The sequence below is a fragment of the Bufo gargarizans genome, chromosome 3 (assembly GCF_014858855.1).
Source record: "Bufo gargarizans isolate SCDJY-AF-19 chromosome 3, ASM1485885v1, whole genome shotgun sequence".
Taxonomy (NCBI): Eukaryota; Metazoa; Chordata; class Amphibia; order Anura; family Bufonidae; genus Bufo; species Bufo gargarizans.
Window position 1 is genome coordinate 618,267,001 of NC_058082.1, and position 24,842 is coordinate 618,291,842.

The following is a 24,842-nucleotide window of genomic DNA, read 5'->3' on the forward strand; positions in this document are numbered from 1 at the left end:
AGGCTGATAGCTGTGATCTGTTCAGGCATGCTGGGAGTTGTAGTTTTGCAACAGCTGGAGGGCCGTAGGTTTAGCATGCCTTTTCTAGAGAGAAGTCTGCTTGATTCCTTCTGCCTCTACCTGTGCCTGCAGTCCCATGGCAGCATATTGCTATGGACTTTATTACTGATTTGCCTCTGTATTCCTGCTGAATTTTCATCTGGGCTTTTGCAGATCATTTCTCTAAAATGGCCCACTGTGCCTCTGCCTGGTACCAGCCACCTAGCTAAATTGTTCTACACCTCTTCTGACTTCATGGACTCCCACTTCCAATCATGTCTGACCAGGGAGTTCAGTTCACTTCCAAATTCTGGAGGGCAGTCAGCGGTTTTCTGGATGTCAAGTTGGACTTTTCTTCAGTCTACCATCCAAAGACTAATGGACAAGTGGAGAGCATCAACCAGATTTTAACCAACTACTTGCGTCACTTTACCAATATTTATCAGGATAATTGGGCCACTTTGCTTCCATGGGAACAGTTTTCATATAATATCCATGCTAGTGAATCCATGGGAAAGTCTCTATTCCTCATTGTTTATGGTTGCCAACTCAGAGTCTCTCTTCCCATAGCTTTATCAGCTGGCTCCTTTGTGGATTTTTTTCTTTTTTCAGATTTGGCAAGAAACTGCAGGCACTCTCTGAAGACCACTGTTCACATCTTCTTATAAATATTGCTGATGCTTATTGACTAACATAGTGGTCTTAATCATGGCATACAATAACAGAACATACAAAAACATTAAATACAAATGCAGTGATTTAATCAGCTGTGAAAAGTATCTTACCTATTTGCCGGATCCTTTTCCTTGCACTTAGTGCTATTCTGACCATCTTCCCCTGCTCCGTACCTCTGTCTGTGTTACCGACTCTGATTCTTCGTTGCCTACCTTAACCATTGTAGCCTGCCCTGAACATGGACTAGTCTCTTTTTTGCCAATGAACTCTAACTTCCCTGACCTCTGCCTGTTACTTGACTATGAATATTGCCTAACCCCTTGGTTCCTTGAACTGGTGTCTCTGACCCCTGTGGGGCAGCTGCCAACTACACCGTTACTATCTGAAGAGTTAGCAGCCTCTTGGCATTCCTGAAGCAAAGACCAGAAAGACCAGATCTGTGTATAGGGTTTATAGGGTGAAAACCAGGGGACTCACAGGATACCGCCATTTGGATAGTCAAAGCCAAACCGATTAGTTAGTACTGTGGGTCCACACCCACTGCCTGTTAGATTTTGAAGTTATAGCAAACGTTTGATTGTAGTTTTTACTGCGAAGGTTGGTACAACCTGTACTACTTACCACCACAGACACTTACTTTTTGACATTGGTAATACAGGTTTTGAATAAATCTTTTTAATCAATAAATGAAAAATTATTTAAAAGTTGACTTTTGTGTTAATTTGTGAATGCATGAATTGACCACTGCTGTATTCAAGAAGGGAACTCAACAGTCAGACCTCAAATGATTTTACATTTTTTGCCTTTCCTGTGGATAGGTAATAAATGTTGTTCAAGGGCCAACACAATTAAAAGCTCATCAAAAGGCATGCTCATTACACCCTATAGCAATCCTTAATTTGTGAGCCATGAAATGCTTTGCCTGAAATGCGTTACCTATATGCTTCTAATAAACAGTAGAAAGCTGTTTTGTGGTGGCAGAGGGCTCCTTACCTACTGGGCCTTCTGCTCAGGTTGCACGTTACATATTAAATAAAAAAAAGCCCAAGCAATGTATTGGCAGGTCCCTCTAAAGACCTTGATCCAGTCCTGCATACCCCAATGTCATACAGCAGTTCCTTGTAACTCACATAACTTTTCTGAACACGCTGTTGTGATGATAAACATTATTGCGGCTGGGATCAGGTGGGCCCTAATAACTGCAATTAAAGAGAACGAAAGAAAAACATAAAAACATACTTCAACATCAAATCATTACAGCTATCCAAATCACTTATCAAAGAAGAGGGAAAACATTGAAAATGAAAGCTTTGTATTTCTCAGGAACATATAGAAGAAATGTTATATGCACAGCCTGGAGAACAAAATAGAGAAGTTCTTGTCTTAAACCAGGGCACTTCACTTGCTTATTAGTTGGATTTGATTTCTCTAAGTTACTGTACATACAAGGCAGAAGGGAATCAGATGATCAGATGGAGCCAGTGTTATCGAAATGTTTTTATCTCATCATCCAAGCAAGCCAGGTCCACATATGAACATAACATTGAGGATTATAAAAAAAAACCACTAAATAAAATCAACAAAGTGATTAGAGATGAGTGACTTTTAAAAAAAAAAATTGGGAAAAATTTGGTTTGATCCGAATTAATTTGCGGAGAATTGCGTTAAGAAACGGCTATTTCCTGGCTGCAGAGAGCCTTTATAGTGGTGTAGAACACCGTGCTTTGCAGTAACACGCATAGGGAGTCTGCTGTGTTAGTAAAATAATACTGTGAGTCAGGATGACATGCAGATGACAGGCGTCACTCTTAGAATCACTGCACACTTTACTTATTTGCCAGTCACGGGGCCAAAACTGACCAAATAACTCAAGTATGAACTCAGCCTTATAGGTCGATGTTAGCGCCAGGTATAAAGAACTGTGCAGAGGCCCAAGATCCTACTGTAGCGTGAAAGAGCTCCTTTTACAACGTCGTCAGCTGATTCCATCTAGATGTCTATAGAACCTGTTCTATTAAATGCTTAAGCAAGTAGAGCCCCCCGAGTGGCGAGGGTGTCAACAGTAAGTTTGTGTTGATGTCACTCATAATTTTGCCCTTCCTCTGATCCGTCAGAACAATAACCCCAAAAAAACGGATCCTGTCTGTGGAGCATCCGCCTTCACTCGGTCAGCATTTGGTCAGTAATCCCTAAGTATTGTTAATGCCCCCAAAAAAACAAGAGTAGATCGAAAACAGAGATGACATGTGAACGGATCATTTGCAAGTCTTCTGTGTTTTGTACCCACTCCTACTTTTGGCTTCCAAATCATAAGCCCTTTTTTCCCACTAATACAAGCCAAAAAATGCTTTAGAACATATAACTGCACCGCACTAGGGCAAATAAAAAATAGAAATATTTATTTTTTAATGAACCCTGTTAATGCCTGTATCAAACAGCATTTGCACCGTAATAAGAACTGTTTGCTGGAATTACAGAGCTGTATAATGGCAATTTGTATCGCCAGTCAGTGCAGCAAGGTGTAATCTGATTGTTCCTTTTAACCAGGCTGTCACCTCCCCGACTGAACCCTGTTCAACATAAATACTGTGGAATGCTTCCTCCCTATCCTTTCCCTACACCTTGAATAGGTTTTCCCTGCACTTTTAAATGACAATTTTTCTATCACTGTCCCTAGCGCTTGCAGACACGTCTCTCCCTGCACTAAGTACGCAGGTGAATGGCAGAATCTAAGATGGCTGCCGCTATATATAGGTCTGTGACATCACAGGGCTGGCTGGCTGATGATTGGCTGCATGAATGTCAGTATGGGTGATTCCACCTTCCCAGACTTCCTTTCTCCATGCCTTCAAACGTGCAGCCGCCATTTTAGGAAAAATGTGATTCATTACTACGAAGCGAGATGGAAATCCGTATTCGGTGCAAATAAAATTTTTCAGCTTTGATTTGCTTATCTCTAAAAGTGATCACTGTTCTCTCTAAGCATGGCAGCAGGCTCGAGCAAAATGTGCTCCCATGCAGACTTCCTGAGCTCTCACCTTAACCCCTTAGTGACCACCCATATGCCTTTTTACGGCGGTCACTAAGGGGCCTTAGGCTGGGCCGCCGCTTTTTTACGGCGTCCCAGTTTAAGCACTGCACGGGACCCCAGTGCAGCGAGGAGCGAGGACTTGGCTGTCACATGAAAGCTGCGGCCTTGCTCTAACAGCCCAGTCCGGCAGGAGTGCCCATCCGGGCTGTTTAGCACTTTACAATGGTGCCCAGTGGCGTCTCTAGCTTTCAAATTTTGGGGGGCACACTGGGGCCAGGACAAAAGTAGGGGGGGCAGCTATAACAACGATACATTTACACAAGTACGCTTAGAAATGCTGCGATACTTTACCCAATACCTAAAACCGCAACAGGGAAGAAAAGTCCTGCTGTCTGTGGATGACACTTTTATAGAGAGGGGGATCTGTGGATGACACTGCTATGGGGGGGATCTGTGGATGCCACATACCGTATATAGCATCTTATGCTATATGTGTCATCCACAGATCCACCCCATGACAGTGTCATCCCCATTTCCCCCTCCATAACAGGGTCATCCACAGATCTTCCTCCCTATAACAGTGTCATCCACAGATCTCCCTCCCCGCCTCTCACAGGAGTGTACATTTGACATTTCTAAACTGTAATCCCTATCCTGCAGTAACTTTAACTTTAAATTAGGATTAAGCGGCCGCTCATCTCTACTAGTACCTTAACCTTACACCACTCGGCTAGCTTCGGTAACAGGGCCAGGCTACAGCCTACAGGCACTGCCTGTTAGTTGTTACCGAGCGAGTGCTGATTTCTGCAGGTCAGAGGATACGGATTACAGTTTAGAAGAAATGTACACTCCTGTGAGCGGTCCAGTGGCGGATCCAGAGCCTGGTTTCGGGGGGGGGCACTTCCAGATTATTTTCTGTCCGCCGCCACAGAACAAGGGTGCTTATAGAACAGACTCCACAGTGTAGAGGTATACTGTATATTGTGTGGCACAGTGTAGAGGTATACTGTATATTGTGGGGCACAGTGTAGAGGTATACTGTACATTGTGGGGCACAGAGTAGAGGTATACTGTATATTGTGTGACAGTGTAGAGGTATACTGTACATTGTGGGGCACAGTATAGAGGCATAATTTATATTGTGTGGCACAGTGTAGAGGTATACTGTATATTGTGTGGCACAGTGTAGAGGTATACTGTACATTGTGTGGCACAGTGTAGAGGTATACTGTATATTGTGGGGCACAGTGTAGAGGTATACTGTACATTGTGGGGCACAGAGTAGAGGTATACTGTATATTGTGTGACAGTGTAGAGGTATACTGTACATTGTGGGGCACAGTATAGAGGCATAATTTATATTGTGTGGCACAGTGTAGAGGTATACTGTATATTGTGTGGCACAGTGTAGAGGTATACTGTACATTGTGTGGCACAGTGTAGAGGTATACTGTATATTGTGGGGCACAGTGTAGAGGTATACTGTATATTGTGGGGCACAGTGTAGAGGTGTACTGTACATTGCGGTGCACAGTATAGAGGTATACTTTATATTGTGTGGCACAGTGTAGCGGTATAATGTATATTGTGTGGCACAGTGTAGAGGTATACTGTATATTGTGTGGCACAGTGTAGAGGTATACTGTATATTGTGTGGCACAGTGTAGTGGTATACTGTATATTGTATGGCACAGTGTAGAGGTATACTGTATATTGTGGGGAACAGTGTAGAGGTAAACTGTATATTGTGTGGCACAGTGTAGAAGTATACTGTATATTGTGTGGCACAGTGTAGCGGTATACTGTAAATTGTGTGGCACAGTGTAGAGGTATACTGTATATTGTGTGGCACAGTGTAGAGGTAAACTGTATATTGTATGGCACAGTATAGAGGTATACTGTATATTGTGAAGAACAGTGTAGAGGTATACTTTATATTGTGTGGCACAGTGTAGAGGTATACTGTATATTGTGTGGCACAGTGTAGAGGTATACTGTATATTGTGTGGCACAGTGTAGAGGTATACTGTACATTGTATGGCACAGTATAGAGGTATACTTTATATTGTGTGGCACAGTGTAGAGGTATACTGTATATTGTGTGGCACTGTGTAGAAGTATACTGTATATTGTGTGGCACAGTGTAGTGGTATACTGTATATTGTATGGCACAGTGTATGTTATATGTGTATAACAAAGATATTTCACATGAAAACTTACAGTTACTTGGCTCGGCCCTTGGGGATCTCGGACGCCACTTCAACACTTTGGCCGGGGGCTCGGCGGAGCTGATGTGTTTTATCCTAATGAGAAAGATTTCATAATAAGGATTTGGATAAGGGGCAGAGGGAGAGCAGAGCAGAGAGAGGCTGGTGCTGCTACTAGGGGGTTATACCATGGGGGAGTAATAAAGCCCACCATAATGCCCCCCAGTAGAAATAATTCTCTTTATAATGTGACAATGCAAAAAATACCCCCTTATGCCCCCAGTTGAGCTAATGTCCACCATAATGTGCCAGTATGAAATACCCCTATATAGTGCCCCCAGTAAATGCCCCTATAGTGCTCCTCTCCCGCTTCCTCCTATTGCCCCCATAATGTACCAGTATAAAATGCCCCATATATCGTGCCCCTGTAGATGCCCTCAGTGTCCCCCATAATTTGCAAGTATAAAATACCCCTTCTTAGTGCCCCCCGTAGATCACTCTATAGTACTCCTATCCCCCCTTCCCCATAGCACCGACCATGTTTCCCAGTATAAAATGCTACTGTACAGAGCCCCCCATATAAAATACCCCTTCTTTGTGACCTCAGTAGATGCCCCTAAAGAGCCCACCAATAATGTTCCAATAATAAGTGCCCTCAATAACGTGCCACTGCCAGTAATAAGTGCCCCATCACGTGCCAGTAACAAGAGCCCCCCAATGTGCCAATAATAAGCCTCCATCACGTGCCAGTAATAAGCCCCCATCACGTGCCAGTAATAAGCACCCCCATTACGTGCCAGTAATAAGCCCCCCCTTTACGTGCCAGTAATAAGCCCCCCCATTACGTGCCAGTAATAAGCCCCCCATTACGTGCTAGTAATAAGCCCCCCATTACGTGCCAGTAATAAGCCCCCCCATTACGTGCCAGTAATAAGCCCCCCCATTACGTGCCAGTAATAAGCCCCCCCATTACGTGCCAGTAATAAGCCCCCATTACGTGCCAGTAATAAGCCCCCATAACGTGCCAGTAATAAGCCCCCCCATTACGTGCCAGTAATAAGCCCCCCCATTACGTGCCAGTAGTAAGCCCCCCCATTACGTGCCAGTAATAAGCCCCCCATTACGTGCCAGTTATAAGCCCCCCCATTACGTGCCAGTAATAAGCCCTCCATTACGTGCCAGTAATGAGCCCCCCATTACGTGCCAGTAATGAGCCCTCCATTAAGTGCCAGTAATAAGCCCCCCATTATGTGCCAGTAATAAGCCCCCCATTATGTGCCAGTATTAAGCCCCCCATCATGTGCCAGTATTAAACCCCCCCATCATGTGCCAGTATTAAGCCCCACCATCATGTGCCAGTATTAAGCCCCCAATCATGTGCTAGTATTAAGTCCCCCCATCATGTGCCATTAAGCCCCCCCATCATGTGCCATTAAGCCCCCCATCTTGTGCCAGCATTAAGCCCCCCCAATCATGTGCCAGTATTAAGCCCCCCCATCATGTGCCAGTATTAAGCCCCCCATCATGTGCCAGTATTAAGCCCCCCCATCATGTGCCAGTATTAAGCCCCCCCATCATGTGGCAGTATTGTAATAAGCCCCCCCCATGTGCCAGTATTGTAATAAGCCCCCCAATGTGCCAGTAACGCTATTGTCAAAAAAAAAAAACACTTATACTTACATCAGTGTCAGCGATGCGATGCAGGCCTCTTCCGGCCTGTGCCCCGCGCTGTATGGCTCCGGCGGTGCGTTGACGTCATTGCGCCGCCTGCGCCGGCCTTGTGCCTGCAGCCTATCAGATGAAGGGGAAGGGACACGCCTCTCCCTCCCCTGCACCGCCGCACTTGGGGGGGGCATTTTAGTTGGGGGGGCACAGCATGATGTAGGGGGGTCCGTGGCCCCCTCTGGCCCCCCCCTGGCGACGCCACAGATGGTGCCCGCCGCATGAAAAAAGCTGACAGAGGGAGTGGACTCCCTCTGTCTCCCATCGGCACTCCGCAAATGCGATCACGGGGTGCCGATGTGTGTGAAGGCTGCCTGGGATATGATGTAGGCCCCAGACCAGTCTTGAGTAATTTCCAACAGGTTGCGCCTCTATGGTGCAGCCTGCTGGTCAATGTCAGAATAGCATTACCATTAAAATGCAAGCGGATAGTGCATAGCATTTTAAAAGCAATCAAAAAGCTGTCTTTTATAGTCCCCTTGTGGGACAATGAGGTGGTAAAAAAGTTAAAAAAAAAATATTATTTAATAAAAATATCCCATAAAAAAATGTAGCTTTTTTTTCCCATTGAATATATGCTTTTCAAAAAAAATTGCAAGAAAAAAATCTTCCCCACATGTTTGGTATTGCCATGTCCGTAACGACCCGGACTACATAAATATCACGTAAATTATCCCCTACGGTGAACACCATAAAAAATAAATAAAAAAAAAGACAGAATTGCTAATTTATTCTTAGTTGCCACCGAAAAAACTTAACAACAAGCGATTAAAAAATGCCATTTACTCCAAAATGATACCAATGAAAAATACAAGTCGTCCTGCAAAAATCAAGCCCTCACACAACTCCATATAAAGAAAAATAAAAAAGTTATGGGTCTTGGGAAGTGGCAATGCAAAAACATTTTTTTTCATTTAAAAAAAAGGGGCTTTTATTGCAAAAATACTTTATGTATTTGGTATACTGTATTTGGTATCACTGTAATCTTACTGACCCAGGGAATAAAGATATTATGTTATTTATACCGAAAAATGAACGCCGTAAAATTTATAACGTAAAAACGCAGTGTCAGTACAACTTGTCCCGCAAAAAAACAAGTCTCTCATGAAGCTATATAGACGGAAAAATAAAAAAGTTATAGCTCTTGGAACAAGACGATGAAAAAATGAAGAAAAACACTTGGTCAGTAAGGCCCAAAACAGGCTGCTCACTAAGGGGTTAAAGAAAATGTCACCAGGATAATCGCTATTGAAGTAAAGACATGGCTTAATAGCACTAAGTACTTTATTTCCAGATGTGCCTTTGTTCCAGCAATAGATGTTTTTTATCCTCTTAAAATCCAGTACATTTGGTATGCAAATGAGCAAATAAGGTGCCCAGAGGGGCGTCACGCTCCCTGCTACAATGTGTCCACCCACCCCTCCTACATCACATTCAAGCCATAACTCTGCCCCTTTTTCCCTGCTCCCAGCGGGCTTGGGCACTAGCAGGAGGTGTGCAAGAGTGACACCCCCTGGGCACCTTATTGGCTCATTTGCATACCAAATAAACTAGATTTTTTAGAAGATAGAAAACATCTATTGCTGAAACAAAGGCACATCTAGAAATAAGGTACTAAGTGCTATTAGGCCATGTCTTTACTTCAATAGTGAATATCCTGGCGACAGATTTCCTTTAATGATCAAGCAGAGCAATCCTAAATCCCTGATCATGAGGAAAACTGCTCAGCCATACTTTACAGCTGCGTAGTCCTCTCTATTCTCTCCCTGTACTCATCTCTATGATCAGTAAAGCGAGGAAACTGGAAGATGAATCATCAGTGTTCAGTCTCCTGCTGCAACCTGGACATCATTGGTGTGCAGCATTAACCATACCACAATTGGACAAAAATACAGCCACACCTTTAAATTAACCTTGGGACTCCCTTTAGAATCATATAACACCTTCAAAAACATAAATCAATCAGGAGTATTTTCTTATGTAAAACACTCTAAGCTTTTCTCAAAGAAGCATATTCACAAAAAAACTGGGGTGTTGCTAGGGTCTGAAAATCTCCAACCCACCAGCTTTAGTACTAGACGCATATTTGGACAGGAGAATACAGTACCACATACCCCCCTCCTCTGACATTCCCTTTCCTTTTCCTCATATTTTTCTTTGAGCCCAGACAACACACAATGACATCCTTCAGCCACATCTTTTTTCTGCAGTTTGCCTGAGAGATATCTTAGATTCCTCCTCCTGGTGCCACAATAGTGTTAACCTGCTGCTACTATGCACGCTGTGCTCGCCGATGCCCACAAATACTATACTATAGAAATAAGTGTCCTACAGATAGTCACCAAAGTGCTCTCAAACGTCCCACAAATAGTAATAATCCTCCCCAGACTGCCCTCATAATGTGCCCTATAGTGATAATGTTCCTACTAAACCCCTAGTAGTAATAATGTTCCACAGTGCCTCCAGTAGTGATAAAGCTTCTCAAAGTGCCCCCAGTAATAAAAACGTCCCTAAAGTGCTCTAGCAGTAAAAAGCAGCAGCCCCATCTTAAGGCCCCCCTACAGAGTCTCAAAGTTGTTATAATACTCTCTTGTAGAGTCCCCAGTAGGTATAATACCTCCTATAGTGTTCCCAGTAGTTATAATGCCCATCTAGTACCATCAGTAGATAGTATGCCTTCTATAGTGCCCCCAGTAATTATAATGACCTCCTGGAATAAACCTGTAGTTATAAGCCACAAGTAGTTGTAATGCCCCCTTGTAGAGGCACCACAAATTATAGTACTCCCTTGTAGAGCCCTAGTTATAATGCCTTCTTTGATGCCCCCTCTAGTACCCCAGTAGATAAAATGCCCTCTGTTTAATGGAACACCTGTAGTTGGACGTTTTGGCTCGTAGCCCAATGTCATGCAAGCACCTTCTGATGGTTTGAGTAGACAGCATTTACCACTCTGGGCTTGGAATGCGGTGCCCAATTTCACTTGCAGTACAGATTAGATCACTACATACCTTTCTTCTAATCAGATGATCCATCCGCCTCTGTGTACCTCTTGCTGTCATTCCAGTTCATTACTGTTCTTCCAACCACCAGGACACGCAATGGTGAGCAGTGCTGACATGTCGACCTACATGTGCAGTGATCTGCCAGAGTCTTAAGCTAAGGTCTCAGTTCAAGGATTCTGTCCCTCTCACTGGCAATAACTGGCACACTGAAGTAAAGGAGGTATCGCACAATCATCCCACATGACTTAAATCAATGTTTGAGGTTTCATTTGGCTAAAAAAAAAAAACGTTGCTTTCTATCTGGCTTTTATACCCCTCCCACATGCCACAGATTGGAGCTAGGTGCTTGAAAATTTGATTATCTGCAGATCTTAGCAACTGCTACTTCCTCATTTTGTGTAACTTTAAAACTTGTCCTTCTTGGTTTTACAATTTTAATATTAAGAATTGTATGTTCCCTGGATTCTAGGTTTAGAATCTAGTCTAAACTACCCTACAATTACCTTAATTATAGGGGTTTTATTACCACAGCTTTTATATGTGATTGTACCTACCTCAGTTTAGATTGAAGACAAAATATTCTGATTGAGAACCTTATGAATCAACTTATATGGGGAAGAAAGCCATGTATGTGTAAAGCAGAAACATTTATGGAATAGTGTTGAGCGCGAATATTCGAATATCGAATTTCTTTTGCGAATATTGGCATTTCGCTAATTCGCGAATATTTCGAATATAGTGCTATAAATTCGATATTTTGAATATTCTTTTTTTTTTTAATTGTTATATTTTTTTCTTTCCCACTTCCCTAAAGTTATTCTTACCTGTCCTTTGGATTCCTGGCTGCTCCAGTCAGTGCCCGTTGCTGCTTCTGCCGACTTCCGTGCTCATGGCGCGTCCCCATCACCATGGGAACGTCTCCATATACTAGAATGTACTGTCGGATTTGAGAATTACGTTGAAATCGCAATTCGATTATTTCAAGTTATAATAATCGAATTGGGATTTAAACTTAACACTGCTATAGTCCATATTTGTTAATTCTAGCCTAATATGGAATATAGTAGTGCTAAAGCTGAAATCGCCATTCGATTAATTCAAGTTATAATAATCGAATTGCGATTTCAATTCGGACCTGGTTTACTATGGTTGGCTTTGTAGAATTAGCGAATATGACGAATGTATTCGTTGTATTCCACAAAACGAAGATAACGAAGTATTCTGCATCTTCGTTTTAGCTACCTATTCATCAACTTCACTAATTCTAGCAATCATATAGTAAAGTTTACTATAGAGACCGCTAAGTTTAATTCGCTATGCGATTATATTACTTTTCTTTTTTTAAAATAAACAGAATAATTATAATACCTGATAATTATTATAATTATTCTATTTATAAAAAAATAGCAAAGTAATATAATCGCATAGCGAATTAAACTTAGCTGTCTCTATAGTAAACTTTCCTATATGATTGCTAGAATTAGCGAAGTTGATGAATAGGAAGCTAAAACGAAGATGCAGAATACTTTGTTATCTTAGTTTTGTGGAATACAACGAATACATTCGTCATGTTCGCTAATTCTACCAAGCCAACCATAGTAAACCAGGTCCGAGTTGAAATCGCAATTCGATTATTATAACTTGAATTGATCGAATTTTGATTTCAGCTTAGCACTGCTATATTCCATATTAGGCTAGAATTAACGAATATGGAATATAGCTGTGCTAAGTTGAAATCGAAATTCGATTATCATAACTTGAATTAGTCGCATTGCTATTTCAATAGGAGAGTAGGCTTTAAGTTAAAAATCGCAATACGCGATTATTTAAATCGCATATTAATCGCGATAACTAGAATAATGGCGAATATTCGATTTTGACGAATATAAAATGAATATTCTATCGAATTTCGTCGAAATCGAATATGGCACCTGCCGCTCATCACTATTATGGAACCCGAAGAGTAAATGTGTTTTTTTGTTGATATATTTGCATAGTCATTTGTTGGCTTCTTAATTGCAATTTGGAGCTTGCTGGAAAAACTCTAGTATCATGAAGACCTTAGTTGAGATAAGCACCAACTCTGCTGGAATCATAAAAGTTGAGATACAATACAATCCTTTTAACAAGTACCCTGTTAGTAAATAATGTGTAATAAATACTTGGGTGGTATTTTAAACAATATTGAGTTTTTGGCCAGAATTTGCTTGGTATTTTTACATCAGTGTTTGTAATCCAAAACCAGGAGTGGGTCCAAAACACAGAAGAGTCACAACTATTTCTATTATACTTTTTCTTTGTAGGTTAGACTCCTGTTTTTGGCTTATAAATACTGACCAAATACTAATGCAAAATACTGACCAAAAAATGACTGTTTGAAAGATGTCTTAAAGGAGCTTTTGATTGTACTCTTATTTGGGATAACTATTTTATAAAAGAATGTAAGGGATTAGACAGAACACATGTATGGAATCTGCTGGGATTTATTTTTTGTGTCACAATTATTTAATGAGGGACACATTTTCTCTTTTGAAGATCTGCAAAGTGGCTATGGTTTAAATAAAAACTATTACTTTAGGTATTTACAAATATTGCATGCGTATAAAATGGAGAAAGACAAATCTTTGTTTAACCCCTTCCTGACATTTGACATACTATTACATAACAGTGGGAAGAGACATCCCACAAATTGCCATAATAGTACGTCATGCTAAGGGGTCAGGCACAGGAGCTGTGCGCACCCGATGTGTGCAAGGGCCAGGCTGTGACAGACAGCTAGGAGCCTGCTGTATCTGCCCCTATTGCTGAAAGACTGTCGGATTAACCCCTTATACGCCACAATCAATGCTGACCACAGCATTGGAGGAGGTTTACAGAGGGATGGAGCTCCCTTTGCCTCTCCATCAGCCTCCTTGCGCTGCGATGACAGGGGGCCAATGCAAAGGACTCGAGGTCTGTTCTGTACAGAGTCCCAGACCCCAGGCTGAGTCTCCTAGGCAACTGTCAGTTTGAAACTGACAGTATCAAGGTGGTACAATGCAGGATGTATTTGAAATGCATCAAAACAAAGATCAGACCCTCATGTCCCATAGTAGAAAAAAAAAAGTGAAAAAAAGTACAAAAAAGTGTTTAATAAAAATGAAAAAAAAAATGTTTTCGGTAAAAAAAATAAGTGCCCTTTCCTCTCATTAAGCCATTTTTAATAAAACAATCAAATGGATCTACTCCAACAACTGAATGCCACAAAAATAATGAAATAAAACCTCAGAAAAAGTGTAATATCGAGCAATCAAAAAATCATATGTACCCCAAAATGGCACCAGTAAAAACATCAACCCTTCCCACAAAAAAAATAGCTTGCATGCAAGACAATTGCCAGAGACATGTACAAAATATGACTGTTAGAAAATGGAAATGCAAAAACATTTTTTTAATGCTTTTATTGTGCAAAATTGAAACAAATAAAACATGGACATATTTGGAATTGCTGCATCCGTAACAACTGGCTGTACAAAAATATCACGTGATCTATTCTGTCAGGTGAATGCTGTAAAAAAAAAAAAAAGAAACTGTGCCAGAACTGCCATATTTGGTTACATTGCCTTACAAAAAACTTAATATCAAGCAATAAAAAAATAATTTATATTAAAATAGTACCAATTAAACTTATCACCTTATACCACAAAAAATGAGCTCTCACACAAGACAGTTGCTAGAAACATAAAATAAATATATGGCTTTCAGAAAATGGCAACACTCAAGCATGATTTTTTTTTTCTCAAAAATGTTTGAAAAGTGGTGAAACATAAAAATACTGTATAAAAATGGTATCTTTGTAATCATACTGACCGGCAGAATAGAGATAACTGTCATTTTTCCTGCACGGTGCACTCCACAAAACCCAAAAAGCAGTGGCAGAAATGCTGCCTTTTCTAAATCCTGCTTCCCAAAAAGCTAAATAAAAAGCTATCCAAAAAGTTGCATGCCAATGATAATGGCAAATCACAAGTCTTTAAAAATAAGTTGGAAAAATGGAACAGTTTATGGGGGATTTGATCCCAATGTGAATATAACACTCCAATGGTTTATTTGATTGGGGGGTCCTTTTTTTTCCCCGCCTTGCTGGATAAGTTGGGTGTGTGGCGGGGGAAGGGGGTCGGATGAGTGGAGTCAGCTCTTCCCCTGGTGGGATCAGCCTGGTCATAGCAGATAGGTAGATAAAATGTCACTAGGACATTACCAGTTGCTTCATCATTCTGAAAAGCAAGGGTAATATGATTTTGGGTACAAGGTGATTATTAAGCAGTAACAAATTAAAAAAAACTAAACCCTGCCAATGGTAGTATATAACAACAATCTACACATATAATAACCGGAGGGTGCTTTGTTGATATAAATACTAAGTAAGTGATATAAAATAAAAAGTAAGTTAGATAAAAGAATAAGGTTTTATGTATAGTGAGAAACCTATTGACAATACAGTACACGTTTCACATGATTGAGGCTGTCAGAACGAAATAGCAGATGAGAATTCATGCTGAACTAATGTATCCTGAGGAGGTGATATGGAAAACATATCAGTAGGGTAAATACTTAAAAGGTACGTAAGTATAACTCACCTCCCAGTATGGACACAAGTTAGTTGGGCCCTAATAAAAATTACTTATCACCCGATGAGTGTCAGGTGACATACCTAAGAACAGAACCCTAGAGGTGAAATATTGTGAGGGAAAAGAGGGGCCTAATGTCCATATCAAGCATGGTAACAAACAATAAATGGCCCAAAAGCACCATATGTTTCACCCTATAAGAAGCACTGGCCCATAAGATGCACCTAGGTTTTAGAGGAGGACAATAAGAAAAAAAAAATTTCATTAGACCTCAGATCAGCAATTAGACCCCAATGTTAATCAGACTTCAGCTCACAGCTACCAATCAGATTCCCAATGTTAATAAGATCTCAGGTCAGACCCCAATGTGAATGACCCCCAATCAAACCTTAGATCAGAGCCCAATATAAAAAAGATCTCAATCAGACCTCAGATGAGACCCCCATGCCTCATATAAGCCCATAGCCATATGTGATCAGCCCCCAGCCATATGTGATCAGCTCCCAGTTATAAAATCAGCCCCCAGTTTTAATCAGCCCCCAGCCATATCTACTCAGCCCCAAGCCATATGTGAGCAGCCCCCAGCCATATGTGAGTAGCCCCGAGCCATATGTTAGCAGCCCCCAGCCATAATTCAGCCTTGGATCACAAAATAAAAAACCCACTTACCTCTCCTGCTCCTGGACGCCGCTGCTCCTCACCGCCCACGATCTTCTTCCTCCTGCTGTCGGCTGTGCTGTGAACCGGCGCGCACAGCGTGAGGACACAGAGCACCCTCACGCTGTCCGCAGCTTTCACAGCAGACAGCTGAGGACCAGGAAGTGGTGAGTACAGAGCCTTCACCGCTTCCTGGTCCTCCGGTACTAATGAGCGCTTCCATAATGGAAGCGTTCATTAGTATTCGCCCCATAAGACGCAAAGGCATTTTTCCCCCACTTTGGGGGGGAGTGCGTCTTATTGGGCAGAAAAATACAGTATCCAAGGTAGACATCCAAAGGGGACCAGATATAGTACAGTGATTAAAGAAAACAGGCAGATGGACGAAACCCCCAAGGTAGCGAGTGGCAACAAACAGCCTGTCTAATAACACATTTCACTGTCAGATTTATTTGAAACAATAAAAAACAAAACACAAATGATTCCTTTTTGGTGGCAGATGCCTTTGTCTCTTTCTTCTGTCCTTTAAAATTGTGGCCATTTTAAGGTATTAATGAGGGAAGAATCACAAAAGTTTCAGATTCGTTGAAATTAATATTTTTGGGGGAATTCATGTAGAACTGATTCCCTCATCTGTAATGCTGTGTTTGACTGAGGCTACACGCACACAACAGTGAAAAATGGACATGTGATGGACGTTGTTTTTTTTTTTAACGGCAATCACATGTCCGTTTTAAGACCAATGGTTGTCTATTGGGTTATTCACATGGCAGTTTGTTCTATTTTGTCCGTTTTTCACTGACCAACTGGCCCCATACAATTGAATGGGTAAATTTTTAACATCCGTTTTTAACAGACTTTTTTTTCACTGTCATGTGCATGTAGCCTGAGTGTTGCTGATCTTCTCCCTGGTAGCCTGACTGGGTCCTATCTTTGATTCTGTGCTTCATTGCCCCATAAGTAAATTGTGTAATCAAGTTGTGTTATTTTTCTACACAAGTATATGTGTAAATGTTCAATTTTCCTGCAGCGCCACCACAGGGAAAAGCAGGAATAGCATTACAGACTTCCCATTCAAATGTATTGGTTGTCTGTGCAATGCAGGGCAGGTCTCCCAAAGCAAGAGACATTCTTTGTAACCACTCTCCACATGTAAAGACATGAGGGTCTTGAACAGAGGGTCTCCCTATTAACCTCAAATTCACTTCAAACTTCAGCTAAATTGTATGCAAAAAACACTTAAACATGAAAAAGTAATGCAAAATGCTACCATTGAAACAGACGCTAATGAGGATCCAACCAAACAGATTATTGTTTTCAGTATTGCAGATGGAAGAGATCTGAAGAGCTACAGATTTAGAGTCAGAAGGAATGGAATAATTTTTCAGATTAATAAATTGCTTATTGGTACAATGTACCGTATTTTTCACTTTATAAAATGCACCTGATGATAAGACGCACCTAGAGTTTTGTGGAGGAAATTAAGAAAATAAAATATTTTGAACCAAATGGTGTGCTTTTGGTGGGTTTTAAACTAATGGGAGGTCTGTGGATGGCACACTGTTATGGGGGATCTGTGGAGGACACCTATTGGGGGATCTGTGGAGGACACTGTTATGGGGATCTGTGAAGGACAGTGTTATAGAGGGTTTTGTTGAGGACACTTATTGGGGGATCTGTGGATGACTATTTTATGGGGGGATCTGACCCCATTACATTGGCCCCAGTTATAGCAGCCCAGCCATCACATATAATGTGTATGCAGCAGCCCCTAGCAGTGCTGCTTTGCTAAACTAGCAGTAATCACTTATCTGCAGTACTCACTATGCATATAATATGTCATATTAAAATAGGATATTATGATAAAAAAAGAGATTGACTAGGAATGGGAAATCTATAATAATAAGAAATATATAGACCCTTAGTTCGAGGTGTAGGATTGCGTTTGTGCGATAATAAACCTCCGATCTGACAGTACACTTTAGCCCTGTAATCGCGAACCTCCGATCCGACACTACACTTTAGCCCTGGGAGATTCCCAATGGAGATGGGAAAGCTGCCAGAGGAGAGTGTGGTCTGGGTGTATGTAGGCGGCTCGGGGAGGCTGGAGCAAGCCCTGGGAGGATCGTAACTGCAGATGTCCCGGGGCTAGGAGCAGACACACGCACAGCATCTGGGGCAGAGACAGAAGCAAGCCGCCGTCCAAGCATCGCAAGCGGCACAGACCCGTGGACGAGCAGGAGAGGTTGGCCGGTAGGGTGGAGAGAGCCGCACACCCCTGTTCACGTCATGCGGCCACGCTCACCTATTATGTCTATTCACTTTATAAGATGCATGGCCACTTTACCCCTACTTTTGGGGGGGGGGGGAAGTGCGTCTTATAAAGCGAAAAATACGGTACTTATGAAGGTTCTATTTTTAATGTCTATAATGTCACAAACTGCTCTCAGCAGATATTATAGTGTTTTTAGCTCTCTAACTCTTACGTCAAAATTGGATAGAAATTAACTTAAGCATTCTACCAGTATAATTCATGGTTTCACAGAAGAACATTAGTTTAAAGGGCTTTTGTTCAAACTGCATGTATTTAATATTTTTATTTTCTTCCCATTTTGACTTAAATGGATATCCTTGACTAAGCATTCAATGACTATATGGAGAACCAAGCAATTAATTATCAGAAATCCTTTTTCAGGTATTGCCATAGTAACTCTTGTGGAGATAACAGGGTAAGATGCTCCTGTGCTTGTTTAATAAAAGGAAGTAAATATCATTTTATTTTCAGCTAAGGGTCAATGTGTATTTAAGTTTACCATAAAGAGAGTGTTTACTTTTTAATTCATGAGGGAGAGAGAGAGAGATTATATTCATATATATATATATATATATATATATATATATATATACACACACACACACAGTGGATATAGAAAGTCTACACACCCCTGTTAAAATGTCAGGTTTCTGTGATGTAAAAAAAAATAGACAAAGATAAATTATTTCAGAACTTTTTTCACCTTTAATGTGACCTATAAACTGTACAACTCAAACAAACTGAAATCTTTTAGGTAGAGGGCAGAAAAAATATAAAAATAAAATATGATGGTTGCATAAGTGTGCACACCCTTAAAATAATACTTTGTTGAAGCACCTTTTGATTTTATTACAGCACTCAGTCTTTTTGGGTATGAGTCTATCAGCATGGCACATTTTGACATTTTGACCTGGCCAGATTTGCCCACTCTTCTTTGAAAAAACACTCCAAATCTGTCAGATGGCTAGGGCATCTCCTGTGCACAGCCCTCTTCAGATCACCCCACAGATTTTCAATTGGATTCAGGTCCATGCTCTGGCTGGGCCATTCCAAAACTTTAATCTTCTTCTGGTGAAGCCATTCCTTTGTTGATTTGGATGTATGCTTTGGGTCGTTGTCATGCTGAAAGATGAAGTTCCTCTTCATGTTCAGCTTTCTAGCAGAAGCCTAAAGGTTTTGTGCAAATATTGACTGGTATTTTGAACTGTTCATAATTCCCTCTAGCTTAACTAAGGCCCCAGTTCCAGCTGAAGAAAAACAGCCCCAAAGCATGATGCTGCCACCACCATGCTTCACTGTGGTTATGGTGTTCTTTTGGTGATGTGCAGTGTTGTTTTTGGGCCAAACATATCTTTTGGAATTATGGCCAAAAAGTTCACCTTGGTTTCATCAGACCATAACACCTTTTCTCACATGCTTTTGTGAGCCTTCAGATGTGTTTTTGCAAAATGTAGCCTGGCTTGTATGTTTTTTCTTCGTAAGAAAAGGCTTTTGTCTTGCCACTCTACCCCATAGCCCAGACATATGAAGAATACAAGAGATTGTTGTTGTCACATGTACCACACAGCCAGTACTTGTCAGATATTCCTGTAGCTCCTTTAATGTTGCTGTAGGCCTCTTGGTAGCCTCCCAGAACAAGTTTTCTTCTCATCTTTTCATCAATTTTGGAGGGATGTCCAGTTCTTGGTAATGTCATTGTTGTGCCATATTTTCTCCACTTGATGATGACTGTCTTCACTGTGTTCCATGATATATCTAATGCCTTGGAAGTTCTTTTGTAACTTTCTCCTGACTGATACCGTTTAACAATGAGATCCCTCTGATGCTTTGGAAGCTCTCTGTGCACCATGGCTTTTGCTGTGGGATGCTACTAAGAAAATTTCAGGAAAGACCAACTAGAACAGCTGAACTTTATTTGGGGTAATCAGAGGCACTTTAAATGATGGCAGGTGTATGCTGACTCCTATTTAACATGATTTTGAATGTGATTGCTTAATTCTAAACACAGCTACGTCCCCAGGTCACATTTTGCTTTGATTACTGCTTTGCACACTCTTGGCATTATCTTAATGAGCGTCAAGAGGTAGTCATCTGAAATGGCTTTCACTTCACACGTGTGCCCTGTCAGGTTTAATAAGTGGGATTTCTTGCCTTATAAATGGGGTTGGGACCATCAGTTGCGTTGTGGAGAAGTCAGGTGGATACACAGCTGATAGTCCTACTGAATAGACTGTTAGAATTTGTATTATGGCAAGAAAAAAGCAGCTAAGTAAAGAAATACAAGTGGCCATCATTACTTTAAGAAATGAAGGTCAGTCAGTCAGAAAAAATTGGGAAAACTTTGAAAGTGCAGTCACAAAAACCATCAAGCGCTACAAAGAAACTGGCTCACATGCAGACCACCACAGGAAAGGAAGACCAAGAGTCACCTCTGCTGCGGAGGATAAGTTCATCCGAGTCACCAGCCTCAGAAATTGCAGGTTAACAGCAGCTCAGATTAGAGACCAGGTCAATGCCACAAAGAGTTCTAGCAGCAGACACATCTCTAGAACAACTGTTAAGAGGAGACTGTGTGACTCAGGCCTTCATGGTAGAATATCTGCTAGAAAACCACTGCTAAGGACAGGCAACAAGCAGAAGAGACTTGTTTGGGCTAAAGAACAGAAGGAATGGACATTATACCAGTAGAAATCTGTGCTTTGGTCTAATGAGTCCAAATTTGAGATCTTTGGTTCCAACCACCGTGTCTTTGTGCGATGCAGAAAAGGTGAAAGGATGGACTCTACATGCCTGGTTCCCACCGTGAAGCATTGAGGAGGAGGTGTGATGGTGTGTGGGTGCTTTGCTGGTGACACTGTTGGGGATTTATTCAAAATTGAAGGCATACTGAACCAGCATGGTTACCACAGCATCTTGCAGCGGCATGCTATTCCATCCAGTTTGCGTTTAGTTGGACCATCATTTATTTTTCAACAGGACAATGACCCCAAACACACCTCCAGGCTGTGTAAGGGCTATTTGACCATGAAGGAGAGTGATGGGATGCTGTGCCAGATGACCTGGCCTCCACAGTCACTGGACCTGAACCCTATTGAGATGGTTTGGGGTGAGCTGGACCGCAGAGTGAAGGCAAAAGGGCCAACAAATGCTAAGCATTTCTGGAAACTCCTTCAAGACTGTTGGAAGACCATTTCAGGTGACTACCTTTTGAAGCTCATCAAGAGAATGCCAAGAGTGTGCAAAGCAGTAATCAAAGCAAAAGGTGGCTACTTTGAAGAACCTAGAATATGACATATTTTCAGTTGTTTCACACTTTTTTGTTATGTATATAATTCTACATGTGTTAATTCATAGTTTTGATGTCTTCAGTGTGAATCTACAATTTTCATAGTCATGAAAATAAAGAAAACTCTTTGAATGAGAAGGTGTGTCCAAACTTTTGGTCTGTACTGTAGTTTTATATATAATAACATTATTATTATTATTATTATTATTATTATTTATTAATATTTTACAGGATATTTATTTTATAATTTTTAAATGTGCTTTCTGAAATGTTCAATTCAAACGCATGATGTTCTTACATAAAACTATATATTTTAATTTTCCTTTGCATCTATCATTATTCCAATATTTCCATTGCTGCTTTCTAATAAAGTATAGTAAGGTACAGTAAATGGCCTTTGTCCATCATAGAAACATATAGAAACATAGAATGTGTCGGCAGATAAGAACCATTTGGCCCATCTAGTCTGCCCAATATACTGAATACTATGGATAGCCCCCGGCCCTATCTTATATGAAGGATGGCCTTATGCCTATCCCCTGCATGCTTAAACTCCTTCACTGTATTTGCAGCTACCACTTCTGCAGGAAGGCTATTCCATGCATCCACTACTCTCTCAGTAAAGTAATACTTCCTGATATTACTTTTACACCTTTGCCCCTCTAATTTAAAACTATGTCCTCTTGTAGCAGTTTTTCTTCTTTTAAATATTCTCTCCTATTTTACCTTGTTGATTTTCTTTATGTATTTAAAAGTTTCTATCATATCCCCTCTGTCTCGTCTTTCTTCCAAGCTATACATGTTAAGGTCCTTTAGTCTTTCCTTGTAAATTTTACCCTGCAATCCATGTACTAGTTTAGTAGCTCTTCTCTGAACTCTTTTCAAAGTATCAATATCCTTCTGGAGATATGGTCTCCAGTACTGCGCACAATACTCCAAATGAGGTCTCGCTAGTGCTCTGTAGAGCGGCATTAGCCCTCTTTCTACTGTTAATGCCTCACCCTATACACCCAAGCATTCTGCTAGCATTTCCTGCTGCTCCCTCCCAGCACATGTAGGTGGTCCCATTTCAAAATTTGCTCTGGAACCCCCTTTTTCTTTGCATATTCTTATGTGTTTTATGGTTTTTCACCCAGTGGTGTCATTAGATAGGATGGGAAAGACGGGTCAATTCTGTGGGAGCTGTCAAGGGATTGTCTCTTTTAATACGGAAGCACCTTTACCACCAGGCAATGAGCTGTTATTTCCAGTGAAGTTCCCTCTAACTATGGAGCAGATTTTAGATGTAGCATTACATGGAGACCATTTAAGTGAATCGCTGGTCATATATTGCATTTCCAAAGCACGGACTGTGCTTACCAAGTGAGGAAACTTTTCTATAAATTAAGTTTAACCTACTTGGGTATGACAAACATCCTGTAATGGCAGGCATAACAAAGCCAAGTGCTTGTGGATAGACACACAAATAGCTGCAATGCATTCAGAAAGTTTTCATACCCTTTAACTTTTTTCACATTTTGTTATGTTGCGGCCTTGTGCTAAAATAAAACAAAATCCAGTTTTCTCCCATCAATCAAAGTGAAAGCAGAATGTTCGACATTTTTTGCACATTTATTGAAAAGGAATAACTAAAATTTAACCTGGACATAAGTATTCAGACCCTTTACCATGACACTTGAAATTTAGCTCTGACATTAATCTTGATCTCACAGCTGACAATGCATATCAGAGCAAGAACCAAGCCATGAGGAGGAAAGAATTGCCTGTAGAGGTCAGAAAGGAATGTGTGGAGGTACGGATCTGCAGAAAACTAAAAAAAAAATCTGCTGCACTCAAAATTCCCAAGAGCACAGAGGCCAACATAATTCTTAAATGGAAGACGTTTAGGTTAATCAAGACTCTTCAAAGAGCTGGCCACCCCACCAAACTAAGTAAATGGGGAGAAGGGCCTTAATAAGAGAGGTGACCAAGAAACCAATGGTCACTATGGCTAAGCTCCAAAGATCCTGTGTGTAAGAAACTTCTAGAAGGTCAACTATTACAGCAGAACTCCACCAATCTGGGCTTTATGGCAGAGTGGCCTTGAAAGAAACGCCTCTCAGTAAAAGACAAATGAAAGCCCATCCGGAGTTTGCAAAGCAGCACATAATTGACTCTCAGAGTGTGAGAAACAAAATTCTCTGTCCTGATCAAACCAAGATTGAACTTTTTGGCCTCAATTCCAAGCATCATGTCTTGAGGAAACCAGGCACTGCTTATCACCCAATACCATCCCTATAGTGAAGCATGGTGATTTGTCAGAGTCTGGGCAGGGAGATTGGTCACAGTTGAGGGAAAGCTGAATGGAGGAAAGTACAAAGATATTCTTTATGTAAACCTGATCCAAAGTGTTCTAGACCTCAGACTGGGCTGAAGGTTCACCTTTCTACAAGAATTCCCAAATCCAGGTGTCAAACCTTGTGGAACCATACCTAAGAAGACTGGAGGCTGTAATCACTGCCAAAGGTGCTTCAACGAAATACTAAGTATAGGGTCTGAATACTTATGTCAATGCAATATTTTAGTTTTCCCTTTCCAATAAATTAGCAAAGATTTTGAACATTCTGCTTTCTCTTTCTCGTTATGGGGTATTAATCTATGAGGAAAACTACATTTTTTTTTTTTTATATTAGCACAAGGCTGCAACATAACTAAATTAAAACAACAGTAATATGGTTCAGGCAATCCCAACTTAAACATAAGGAATATAAAGCATGACTATCAAGAATTGGTGAGCGCTGGGAATTATTGTGCCATAGAATTAATGTAAAGTATGTAAGACATGACTGATATCAGTACAGCGTAGTGTTCAGCTCTCACTAAGGCATGTTCCTAGTTTAGGATAATGATGGCTTATTCCCAGCTTGGCAGACTCTTCATTATTTAGATGGAACCACCTACCGGCATGACATCCACTTAATAGCTAAAGGATATTGCAGCTTTGTGCCATCCACATGAATAAGAGGAACTTGCAATATCCCATACTGCTACTACTAGGTAGACAACATGAAGGGAGATGGCTCCATGTAGACAATGAAGAGGCTACAGTGCTGACAGTGGTACCTTCAAAGAGGTGAGACGGGCCTTCACTTATCTGACCTATGAGATTACCTATCCTGAGCCCAGAAAACCCCTTTATGATGTTGAAATCATTTAATTGTACTGCATTTTAAGGGCGACAAGTTCACTTTAACATAATATATTTGTCTAAAGCCAATTAGGGCTCAAACGTTAGGTTGATACATTGAACTGAACTTTAT